Raw genomic sequence first — 12,039 nt, forward strand, 5'->3', positions numbered from 1 at the left:
TGTCAGTATCTATTTCTCTCGCTCTCTTTCTTCTCTCTGTGTCACACCCACACACACACACACACACACACACACACTCACTCTCTCTCTCTCTTTCTCTCTTCCTCTCTCATTCGATAACTTTATGGATATAAGGAAAACCATAAGATGGCATCAAGCAAAAAACAGGGGATTTGAAGTGAGTTCTCTTATTCAACTTTCCTTTAAGTTTTAGGCCATACAATGGTCATGTTTATTTAATCGTCATGTGTTTGTGTTTAAGAATAATCCACAGACTCTTAAATCAGCAGCAATCTGAAAACATTTAGAGCCTATGATAATACTTGGTATATAGTAGATGATGAATAAAAATTGAATGAAAAGAAAATGCAGAAAGCTTCTTAATTTAATTTTTTTTAAAAAAAGAAAGAAAACAAAACTTAAAACCAATTCTGAGCATTAAAGTGACTAAGTTAGTTACTCAAAATTGGTTCAGGTAGTTTAAGAGCTGGATCTAGAATTTATTCCTCTTAATTTCCAGCTACAGGTTTTTTACCTCAGCAACCTGTTGCTTATATAGGACTGTTAAATATAATCTGCCAAAGATGCATCATAGAAAAAAAAAATCAGAAATCTTTGGGTTCACCATCTCCAAAAGGCACCTAATTATGTGACGTTCACATATCATGTGAAATATGTAAAGTCAATATCATATACAAATATGCAAAATATAAATCGTGCACATATTGAATCAAAATGTCTATTTTTAAAAGGAAGGGGCCATCGGCAATCTTCCATGACTTATTCTACTGTCTAGCTCTGTTTGTATACCCATACAGGTGACTTGCAGTCCTCAGAACAGCTAAAAGTAGATTAGCTATTTCATCAAAATGTTTATCTTTGTCTCTGTGTATTTCTGTACTGATTTTCTCTGAATTTACCTACGAATAAAGCATCACAACCTCAGTGCACTTAATAAACTTATCTTGCACTATTTTGGCCTATGTGATAGCTAACCCATTGACAAAAGAAATTCACTCTGATAAAAGCCATTCTTGGCCACTTATCAGCCAGATCAGGCCGTGAAATCACAACACAATGCATGCCTCTTCCATGGGGCACTATACAGCAGCGATTAAAAAAAAACCCCTCACTTCCATATCCAGTGGAGTTGTAGTTTATTACTATCACCCTCTTAAGTCCAAGGGACACCAGTTTCCAGCCTTGCAACTTGGTGCACACAGGGTTTTCCGCCCTTCCCTCACTCCGCTGGGCCTTTCTACCTGTCCTCTCCTACTGTCTACAGGTCCCGAACATTAGAAAATAGAAAATGTGATGATCTTTGTGTGTCTCTGTGAAATGTGTGTATGTGTGCGTGTGTTTGGGTGTAACGGGCCTTCTGTTTGGCCGCGCGGCCTGTCTGTCAGGGCGCGGGCCAATGGCAGGCTGCCTTATATAAAATGAGTGTTTTCAGTCTCTCCGGGTTGCATGTACTGTATGTGGAGCAGTGTACAGTGGAGCGGAGGCAGAGCGGCTCCGCGAGCTCCTCTCCACTTTCCCATAGAGAACCCCTGACTGGCCGGGGAGGGCGAGCCACACACACGCCCTTACGGCCGGCGAGCCCGCGAGGTAGGCGCCCCTCATCCCCAGCCTTCGCCGGCGCTCTCCCCGCACTTTCTGTTTTCCTAGTCACTTGCGAGCCGCCGGGCTGCAGCCCCAAGGACTCCGCGGCAGGAGCAGCGGCGGCGGCGGCAGCCGGTAGGGTGGACTTGAGGAAGACGGAGGGAACCCCGCGCGTCGGGAGCCGCCGCCAGCCGCCCCGCTCCCCGGGCACTTTCCCCCTCTGCCAAAACTTTGGGTCGGGAGAGGTCGGGGGCGAGGGTCGCGGCGGGCGCGCCGGCGGGGGCGGGGGGCGCGGAGGCAGTGCCCCGCGGGCGGGAGGCTGGGGGCCGGGCTGGGGAGTAGTAGGCCAGCCGGTGCCAGGCTGCGTTTGCAACCAGCACCTCTCGGCACACAGGCAGCGCCGCCCGAGAGGGGGCACGGGGGCCGGGGCGCGGGCAGGAGCAGCCCGAGGAAAACAACAACAGAGCCCTCACGCCGGCGGGCGGCTCGTGGCCGCCCGGGGAGCCCCAAACTTCATCGCGGCGAAAGTACGTGGATCCCAGCCTGGTCTCGGCTGCCGGGGAGGTGGGGCCTGGGGAGCAGGGGCAGGGGAGGAAGGTACGCGGAGCCAGCCCTCGGTGGATTTATGGAACGTGTCGTGTGCGTTGCTGACCGGGAACGGCAGCAGCCCGGTGGCTCGTTCATCTGGAGTTTGGGATTTGGGTGTTCCGGCCCCGCGGATCGCTGCCCTCTCACCCCCCGCCCCCCCAACCAAATGCGCGGCGAGTAGAGAAAGTGCTGTTTTAGTGCCAGAGTAGCCAGGAGGAAGAATAGGGGGAGAGGGAAGAGGGCGAGGGAGAAGGGGAGAGCGAAGAGGGAGGGAACGAGAGGTGGGGGGGGGGACGAGAGAGAGAGAGAGAGAGAGAGAGAGAGAGAGAGAGAGAGAGAGAGAAGAGGGAAGAGAAGAGAAGAGAAGAGAACGGGAGGGAAGAGAGGAGGGGGAAGAGGAGGAGGGAGGCTGTGTCAGGATTTTGCTTGAATGTGGGATTATGTTGTGTCAATAAGTTTAAGGTGGAGAGAGCAAGGCTAGGGGTGGTGGTGGCGGGGAGGAGGAAGGCCTTGGCTGTTTAAAGTCTTATTTCTGAAGGTAAGTTATGGCATTGCATGGTTGCGATGACAGAAAACTTGCAGATCTTTTATCCGGGGATGGGGTCGATGCCTCTCGAAAGAGCTCCCCAGCTCTCTAAAGCCACACTCGTGTTACACTGTTATTTGCCGCGATCCGGGTCGCTAGTAAATTACAGAAATCAGACTCGAGGTTTCTTTTCCTCCTCCACCTCGTCTCCGCTTGCTCACCCTCAGAAACGTATTATTATTTTTTAATTTTTTTGGTATCGTATGAAACTTAACGTAACTGAGACCAAACCCGAGTCCTGTAATTTACAAGGACCCTGAATCCAGGAATCTGGAACACGTTAATGTGTGAAATATCCCCCGATCATTTCTGCTAAATGAGGAAGGTAAAACGAAACGATGCAAAAAGCTAAGACACAACATGTACGACAGAGGGGGGGGGGGGGGAGAGGGAGAGACGGAGAGAGAAGCTATTTTTTGCTTTCCTTTCTGTAGAAAGGAAAATAAAGCATGCATTCCCCCTTCCTTCCCGGTGTGGAGGGTCTAGTCAATATTTTAACTGAGGACAAATGAGTCCAGGTGGATCTCGCTGAAAAGTTTCGCGAGGTGGGGTGGAGGTCGGGGGGGTGGTGGCTCGCAGGGGAAGGTGGGTGGAGGTTGTGGGGGATGGGGACGGAACGAGCTCTGCCTCTGCTAATGATCATTGGCCTGGGGCTTTGAAACCATTGCCTGTCCTGCTAATGACACGTCCAGTTCTTGTCTCCCGTGCGCGGCCGCCGGGCTGCGGGACTGGGGTACTTTCCCCGCGCGGGGAGGGGCGTTCTTCGCCATCCCCTGGGGTTGCCCACTCGCGGCGTGGGGGCCCTCACGCGCGCCCCCTGCTCTGCGCGCCGCCACCACCTCTGCTCGCGCGACTTGTGTAGCCAGCCCGCGGCGAGGGGGCGCGGGGGTCCCCGGCGCGGACGTCCCCGTGCGGCCACCCGGCGCCCGGCCCCACGCGCACCGCGCGGTCCAAGCCCGGAATGGCAGCGCCCGGCCGGGCGGCAGTGCCTCCCTGGGGGGCAGTGGAGGCAGCGGCGGTGGCGGCGGGATCTTCGCCGGGGCCCGCGGGAGGAGGAGAGAGGAGGAGGCGGGGAAGGAGGAGGAAGAGGAGGAGAGGGAGGCTTTTTCTGCCCAGGCTGCCGCCAGTTCGAGCGGCCGCGGCCACGGGGATACCCCACTCGTTGCTCCTCCGTTATGAAAAGGTGTTCAGCAGACTTTTACGCCCGGAGTGTGGGATTTGCACTTCATTTTTTTTTTCTCTCCCCTCTTCCCCAAAGCAAGATGGACTCTATTCTCTTTCTCTTTCTCCCTCTGCCTCTGTCTTGTCAGCCTTTAAGATCGACATTTTGTACTAAGATGCAAACTTGATGGTGACCAGCAACAAAGCCAGGGTGGGATCTCGTGCTCCCTCCCTCCCTCTCCGTTTCCCAGCTCCCCCCACCCTGAACTCGCAGACCTGGTGGCCGTGCACTTGCCGCCCGGGGCTCTGGCTAGTGTGTCTCCTCGTTCGGTTCCGATCTCCAGTTTCGGGATTGAGACCGGAGCGGGCGTTTGGGCGATGGCTGTGGCAGCCCAGGTCTGCAGGGCTCAGGGCTGCGCTACCTGGCCCCGCTGCCATCGCCGTGCTACCTCCGCCTGGCTCCTGGGCACCGTGGAGGCTCGGGCTGCCCATCGATTGCTATGATTTAGTTACTGGTGTATTTGTCCTGGGGGCGGCGATCACTTGTGCAACTTGATGAATGGTCGCGGTGTGGGTTTTGGGTTTGCAGAATAGATCAACTTTGTGCTTTGTACAGACGGGGAGTATAGGGAGGTACCTTGGAATGCCATCCGGGCTACCCTCAGCCTCTGCCCTCTGACTGAAGCCAGGGAGCTTCTTTGCTTTTATTGCCCCACAGTTCGCACGTGGGGTGAAGGGAGGGAAGGGGTTGATGACAGATGGACTCCTGGGTTTTGGGGGAGTCCTTCATAGATGTTGCAGGAGTTGGGACTCTTGGAAAGCTCTATCATACTGATGATGTACCTTTATTTGATACTTTATAGGTCACTATCATATGACAAAGGCTTTGCCGCAGTTCATCTCCTCCCTGTGGACTTTCCATTTGCCTTCCTGGGTAAGTATGCAAACTCTTCATATAGGAAACCCGGATGGCTTTTACTAATGACTTAAGGGTCCTTACTGTTTACAAGAGAAGATGCTTGATTGAGATTGCAACACTGCAGAATACTAGTTTCACTGAGGTTCCCATAGCAGAAGCCAATTTAGGATTCTTAGTATTTAGATTTCAGCTGCCCTTACTGTTATTTTAAGATAGTTTAAATGTTCATTTCACGTTTATATGCAATTAAGTGTTATTTGAAAACTTACTTCCAAATAAGCATTTTAATCGAGAATGAAATTTACAGAGTTGAAGGCTTAGGATATTTAATGTTAGTTAATATTGTACAAAGAGTGCAGCTTATGAGTGGAATTATTGAAAACCCAGGAAGCATTGTATAGAAGGCCTCTCTAATTATAGTGAGCAAGTTTCGTTTATTCTTTCCTAGGCCTCTTTCTTTGGCAACTTGTGTTGTTTGTGACAATTACTTTTGTAGCTGGAAAGAGCGGACGGGACAGTGTAGTAAATCTAACATTTAGTGTACCAACCAGCTTGATTGTAAAGGCAAATAACTGTGACCAAATTGATGATAATTTATTTCCTTCACAATGTATGTATTTGGAGAAATTGGGTACATTTTAACAGCCTGCATATACAATAAATAGTGACTTTGAAATTCATTATTAAGTACCTTTTTCAGATACGTGTCTCCCAAAAGGAAAAATCTGTGAAATAATGTGTGGGACAGCAAGTGCCTGAAAAACTTGTGAGAAGTAATGGTGTCGGTGAAAACTGGGGGTTTATAGAGCATTTGAAAGCATCACGATGAGCTCAAACTGTAGAAAACCAACTTGTAATTTTGCCTCTCCCTTGTAAGGAACTCCTCAGGTACTCTTTAAGTTGCTGATATGTTAAGAAAAGTGGTTGTTTTAATAATATAAATCAGCCGTGGTGCTTTGTAAGCCTACCATAGTGAAGATGGAGATTAAACAGGGTGGGCAAAAGTAGATTTACAGTTTGAGTATGCAAAACAGATTATTCTTGTATTATTATGTATTGTTGTATTACTTACTTGTGTTACAACTGTAAACCTGGTTTTTCCCACCCCTGTATTTTGTGAATGAAAATGAACTTGGACTCAGTTTTCCATAATAGAAAAAAAAAGGGGGAACTTATCTGTATTGTTTCTTGGCTTGCTGGGAAATTGTGTGTGTACTAAAAGGTCATTTTAGTATTAAGAGGAATTGAGTTAGGAGACCAGGCCTTTCTGGTAATTTCCATACAGTAGCAAAATATACTTTAACATTGCTGAGAACCTTAGATGAAGTAAGATATAAACTCTGTGTCAGACATCTTTTATCAAATGTCAATATAACATTTCAAATAGTTTTGAGAACTTCCTAACACAGCATACATAAAAGGCCAATTGGAGTGGTCAGATTGAGATTGTTCTGTAAGGTGAATTTAGTGCACACCAAAATATATGGATTTTATATCATTGATTATTTTTTTAAGCTTGTTTGGGAGAAAAATTCTTTATTTTTGAACATATGGCAAGAGTATTCAAAGTGCATTCTTGATTACTAAAGAACATCACAGTTATACATGTGAGACACATTATTTTGTTCACTGGCACAAACTTTTAATGTTAGTTCTTTCTCCATGGAAATGTATTTGGCCAATTCAAAATTTAATATGGGAATCTGTAATTTCCAGAATAAAAGCTATTTGATGGTCTCTCATGTATTTCTTTGAGATATCAAGTAACTGCTTCATTAAAATAATATTTTCAAGAATAGTCTTTCTTTGAAGTCAAAGAAGTTTTTATAGTATAAAACTTGTAGTAATAATTTTAAAAAGTCACTCTAACAGTGAATTACCAGTTATTTGCATCTAAAATGTACTTGCTAGATTTGAGATTTAATTATCAAAACAAGAATTTAGATAAAGGTTTTGCTTCTACATCGCCAAGTGTTTCCAGACTTCACATTATATTAGTCTACATATCTCTGATTCAGCTCTGAAACTGAAGCCTTAGTTTGCATTTTATCTTTAATGCTTGCTATTGAAAAGGAGACCCATCTATCTTGTTTTTCAGTGCTATATATTTGGGAGGTACTGTGGCAGTTTTAGAAAGAATCTTTCACTGGAGATTTAGATATTAAATATTGGCAATTGTTACACTTTTTAAAATCCTTCTTGGTTTTAGTATCCAGATTAAAAAAAAAAAAGTTCCAAGTTTAAGAGTTTGTGAGGCAGCTCTGCTTTTAACATATGTATAGCTCTGCTATAAAACTTGAAAAGTATATTCCACCATTGACTTTATAGACCTGATCTTAATGCTTAATCCACTGAAACAGAGGAGTTCTGCTTAGACATTTGAGTGAAAGCTAGGATGAACATGTAAATAATTGCGGTTTGTTTGTGCTGTAAGTAACTATGGAGTTGCTAAATTTTTTGTACGTAATAAAGGAAGAAGAAACAACAATCTTAAAATAATGTGGCACAACGCATAAAAATCCAACTTGGCAGTTAAAGTATTTAGCCATGTTTTCAGTAAAATTACGAGCAGAATTTTTAATTATTAATAGTTATCATACTTAAAGTTTGTTTTCCCACATTTCATAAAGAACGTGGGTAAAGCAAGAACCATCCAAAGGATCTTAACCATGAGTATCAGTGAATTTAATATTATAGAACTTTAATAGAAATAATAAAGACTTTACATCTCAACTTTATTACAAAGTCTTTTTGAAAATAGCCTCCTTATAGGCATGCCTGCTTTTGCTGTGCTAAAGGAAATTCTGAAATTATTACTGTTTTACAAAAGTGCAAAAATGTTTAAAATTGTGCTATTTAAATGTTCTAAATTCTTTATTTTTTAAGTAAGAGGCAGGGAGGCAGGTAGACTCCCTCATTGCCCACCTGACAACTGGGTCTGGGACTGATGCTCTGTCCATTTAGGGCCGCTGCTCGTTGCTTGGCAACCGAGCTATTTTAGCACCTAAGGTGAGGCCATGGAGCCATCCTCAGCACCTGGGGCCAACTTGCTTGAACCATTCTAGCCATGGCTGTGGGAGGGGAAGAGAGAGAGAGACAGAGAGAGAAAGAGAAAGAGAAAGAGAGAGAGAGAAGGGGGAGGTATGGAAAAGCAGATGGTCGCTTCTCCTGTGTGCCCTGACTGGGAATTGAACCCGGCACTTCCAAACACTGGGCAGACACTCTACCGCTGAGCCAACCAGTCAGGGCCTAAATGTTCTAAATTATTAAATTTAGGCAAGGAATTTTGGCATATTGCATCACTACCACTGTGGCATACCTGTATTTTAATATTTAAACTTAATAAGCAGGTGCTTAACCTAAGAAGTACTTAACCTAAGAAGTCAACACTTATTGAACTTATTTGAAGTCTTTTTGTTCTTTTTCATTTTTTGTTTTAACAATTCATCACTAAGGACATCTTTTAAAATAGGTCCGAGTGGTATCCTGTAGTTTTCGTAGGCTCCCTTCCCCTTACTATGAAATGAAAGTGAACTCAAATTATAAGGACATTGTCATTATATGGCTTCGTTTTTATCATGTGCCCCAGGTAAACGAGATGCAGGTCATCCTCAGGCTATACATGAGAAACACTGCTCTGAAGGAGGTAACTGAAGACTGAATGGAAGTTCTTCCAATTAAAAAATTCTTTGACTGCCATTCAATGGGGAGTGGGGTGGGGTTGTACTATCTAAAGGGCAGTTATCACGTATGGTGTTGAAGTGCAGAGATTCCTGTGTTTTAAGTCATCCCTGAGGAAAGCACTTTGTGAGTATAGCTTCACTTAACATTCATATGTGTTCATATTATTCCTTAGAAGGCAATTACAGTTCCTTGAAATGCCAGGACATCATTTCAAAATGGTAAAGATATACACAGAAAATCCTCCTGTATTAATGAGAATTGTTTTCTTTTTTTTTCTTTCAAAGAAAGATAAAGTGAGAATTAAAAAATCAATTATACAGTGGAAATGCAAAATAAGGCAAGCCAGTAAAGGATTCTGTCTAAAAGTATATAGAGAGAAGGTGGAAGACTATGGGAATGAAAGGATTAAATATAGGCCTTGAAACATTGACACGTACCAAAATATAAACTTATTAAGTTAGACTGTGTGAGTCAGTTCAAGGATCTAGAGAATGAAATAACTTCAGCTAGTGAGAAGGTTGTATAAAATCTAAAGTAAATATCAGAATGAGTTGAATCTTATAAAATTTTAGAAAAGTTAAAAATATTGTAAAATAATGATTAAATAATTAAACCAAGTCAAACATGGCCTTAGGGTGAAAATATCAAGGAAGAAATAAGTTCCTGGAATGGAATCGCGGAGATCTAAAAGGACAGAGAAGGATTTTATCCATGAATTATTCCATAGAAAGGGATAATTGAATGAAAGATTGATAACTTATTTCAAAGGAGAAATAAGAACAAGGACAAAAATTGTTTAAAGCAGCTGTATTTCTTCAGTGTTTTTTACTGAGATGTATAAGAAATACCTTCTATGTCCGAATGCACATATAAAAACTGAAACAGAAGTTTTTTGAAGCAGTACTAAGAGCATGCCCTCTGATGTTTTCTATTCCTATCTAATCCTCTAAGTCTAATCTGTTCCACATTATTTAACTAAGATATAAATACAGGGGTCATTCACTCAATTGACTTTTATGACTTACAGTTTGAGAAGCACCAACTTTCAGTGCTTGCTAAAAGGGGAGGCCTTCAGGCCCCACTCCAAGATATTCTGAGTCCATGTGTCTGGTGTGTGGCTCAGGAATCGGCATTTTAACTAGTACTCTAGGGCAGTGGTTCTCAACCTTTCTAATGCCGTGACCCCGCAATACAGTTCCTCATGTTGCGGTGACCCCAAACCAAAAAATAATTTTGGTGGCTACTTCATAACTGTAATTTTGCTACAGTTATGATTCGGAATGTAAATACCTGATATGCATTATGTATTTTCCAATGGCTTTAGGCGACCCCACCGGGGTCGCGACCCACAGGTTAAGAACCGCTGCTCCAGGGGATACTGAGGCAGGCGTGGGGTCCTCTGATACACTTTGAGAAACTGATATAGGGACAGACGGCTAAAGATTGAATGGGAGTTATGCACTGAATTTGAGCTTAGAGTTCATTGACTGCTGAGGTCTCTTCCAGCTTCAGAATTCTGTGGCTGTATGTCAGTCAGCCTTTTGCAATACCGAGAGGACTCTCACTGTCCTTGTAGACACACTTGTAGATAATCCTGCAGTAGCAGCTGTAGTACAAGGAACAGAAGCTTTGCAGGCAAAGAACCTGAGTTCTACTCCTGCTGCATCTGTTGCTTACTAAGCTGAGAGACTTTGAGCATGTCCCTTTGGAGTAAACTTCAGTTATCATATGTGCAAAAGGTCATATTCGTTACCATGCAACAGAATGAGAATTACAAAGACAACGATGTCTGTAATGACCGTTATACACAATCAGCACTAAAAATCCAGTGTAGATTTTTATAGTTACATCTCAACTTCATCCTAACTCCCACTAAGTTTGAAATATGTACCTAAGGCCCTGGCCAGTTTCCCCGATGGATAGAGTATCAGCCCAGTGTGCAGAAGTCCTGGGTTCAAGGCCTGGTCATAGCATACATGAAGAGCGACCATCTGCTTCTCTTCCCTTCCCTTTCCCCTTCTCTCTCTCTTCTCCTCTTGAAACCAGTAGTTCAGTTGGTTCGGACATTGGCCCTGGCCGCTGAGGATAGCTTGGTTGGTCCAAGTGTAGGCCACAGGTGCTGAGGATAGCTTAGTTGATTTGAACATCGGCCCCAGATGGGGGTTGTGGGGTGCACCTGGGTCAGGGCACATATGGGAGTCTTGTCTGTCTCCCCTCCTCTCATTTAAAAAAAGAAAGAAAGAAATTCCTCAAAGATGTACCTGTACCTTTAATTTTAGTTTTCTCTAAAGCAGCGATTTTCAACCTGTGTACTGTAGCACAATGGTGTGTCCTCCAAAATTTTAAAACATTAAATACTTGACCATTTAGTCGTAGGCCTGCAAACAAGAAAATGACAACAGGTTCAGGTATACAGTTCTATAATACATCATCTTTATATTGCCTGGTGTGTTCACCACCCCAAGTCAAATCGCCCACCACCACCATCTCTTACCCCTTCTACCCTCTTCCTCCTGAAGCCTGTATAATTTTATTATCCAATGTCACTCCAGTAAAGTCAATAAAAATTTTTTAAAATGACAACAACCATCACAACAATAGCTGTCTGGTGTGAATGAATCAAAATTGTATTTTTTTTGGTCAAGATATATATTTTTTGGTGTGCCACAGAATGTTAGTAATTAATATTTGCCACGAGATGAAAGAGGTTGTGAGTGGCTGCTTTAAAGTAATTCTCAGCTCTGGTGTCGTGAAACACTACTGTGTTTTTCACTGGATGTGAGGAGCTGGTCAAGTAATTGGTTACTGAAGGAAATAAGAGTAACCAGAGGAAAGAAACAAAAAGAATAGCTGAGGCTTTCATAGCTAAGTACATTGCTCTTTCAGGTTTGGAGAAGGATTTTTTCACCTTTTAAAAAAAAATAAAGCACAGGACAGGAGAATGGCTCTTTTCGTATTCCGAGGTGGTTAGTTTAGTATTCCCTCTGGTGACTTGGATACATCTTAGAATGCTTTAGAGCATCCCTTCTCATACTTTCTTCTACCATGACACACGCGACACATAGTTCACAGGGTGATGAAGCCACTTCTTTCTCTATAAGAATGTCAGAATATACCCTGGCAGGGTGGGTCACTGGATAGAGGATCATCCCTGAGCACCAGGATTGCAGGTTCGATCCCAGTCAGGGCACGTAGGAGAAGTAATCAGTGAGTACACAATTAAAATGGGAAACCTACGTGGAGCAATGAGTTAATGCTTCTCTCTCTCTCTCTCTCTCTCTCTCTCTCTCTCACACACACACACACACACTTCTTTCACTAAAGTCAATGGAAAATTAAAAAAAATGACAGAATACAAGTAAGAATCATGTTATCGTAATGAAAACCCTGACTATACCCCTACACGCAAGAGAAACCCTTTATGAACTGTGGTACTTTAACTCTTTGTAACTAATTGCTTAGGGCACTCTTCATAACCAGTGAAAACACCCTTGTGTAA

The 12,039-nt window shown here is 43.8% G+C and overlaps 1 protein-coding gene across 11 annotated transcripts in view; it reads left to right on the forward strand.

Moving 5' to 3' along the window:
- The first annotated feature begins 1,473 nt into the window (after positions 1 to 1,473).
- BBX (BBX high mobility group box domain containing) overlaps positions 1,474 to 12,039 on the forward strand; it is a 290,697-nt gene continuing 280,131 nt past the window's right edge. For 8 of the 11 annotated variants that reach the window (XM_066347885.1, XM_066347886.1, XM_066347888.1 and 5 more), the window contains exons 1-2: positions 1,474 to 1,608; positions 4,801 to 4,871. The gene's annotated coding sequence lies outside the window, so the exon portion shown is untranslated. Of the gene's footprint in view, positions 1,609 to 1,995; positions 2,130 to 2,577; positions 2,729 to 4,800; positions 4,872 to 12,039 lie in introns of those variants that run through there. The other 3 variants (XM_066347882.1, XM_066347877.1, XM_066347878.1) reach the window with 2 other exon arrangements.

Source organism: Saccopteryx leptura, chromosome 8 (genome assembly GCF_036850995.1).
Source record: "Saccopteryx leptura isolate mSacLep1 chromosome 8, mSacLep1_pri_phased_curated, whole genome shotgun sequence".
Lineage (NCBI taxonomy): Eukaryota > Metazoa > Chordata > Mammalia > Chiroptera > Emballonuridae > Saccopteryx > Saccopteryx leptura.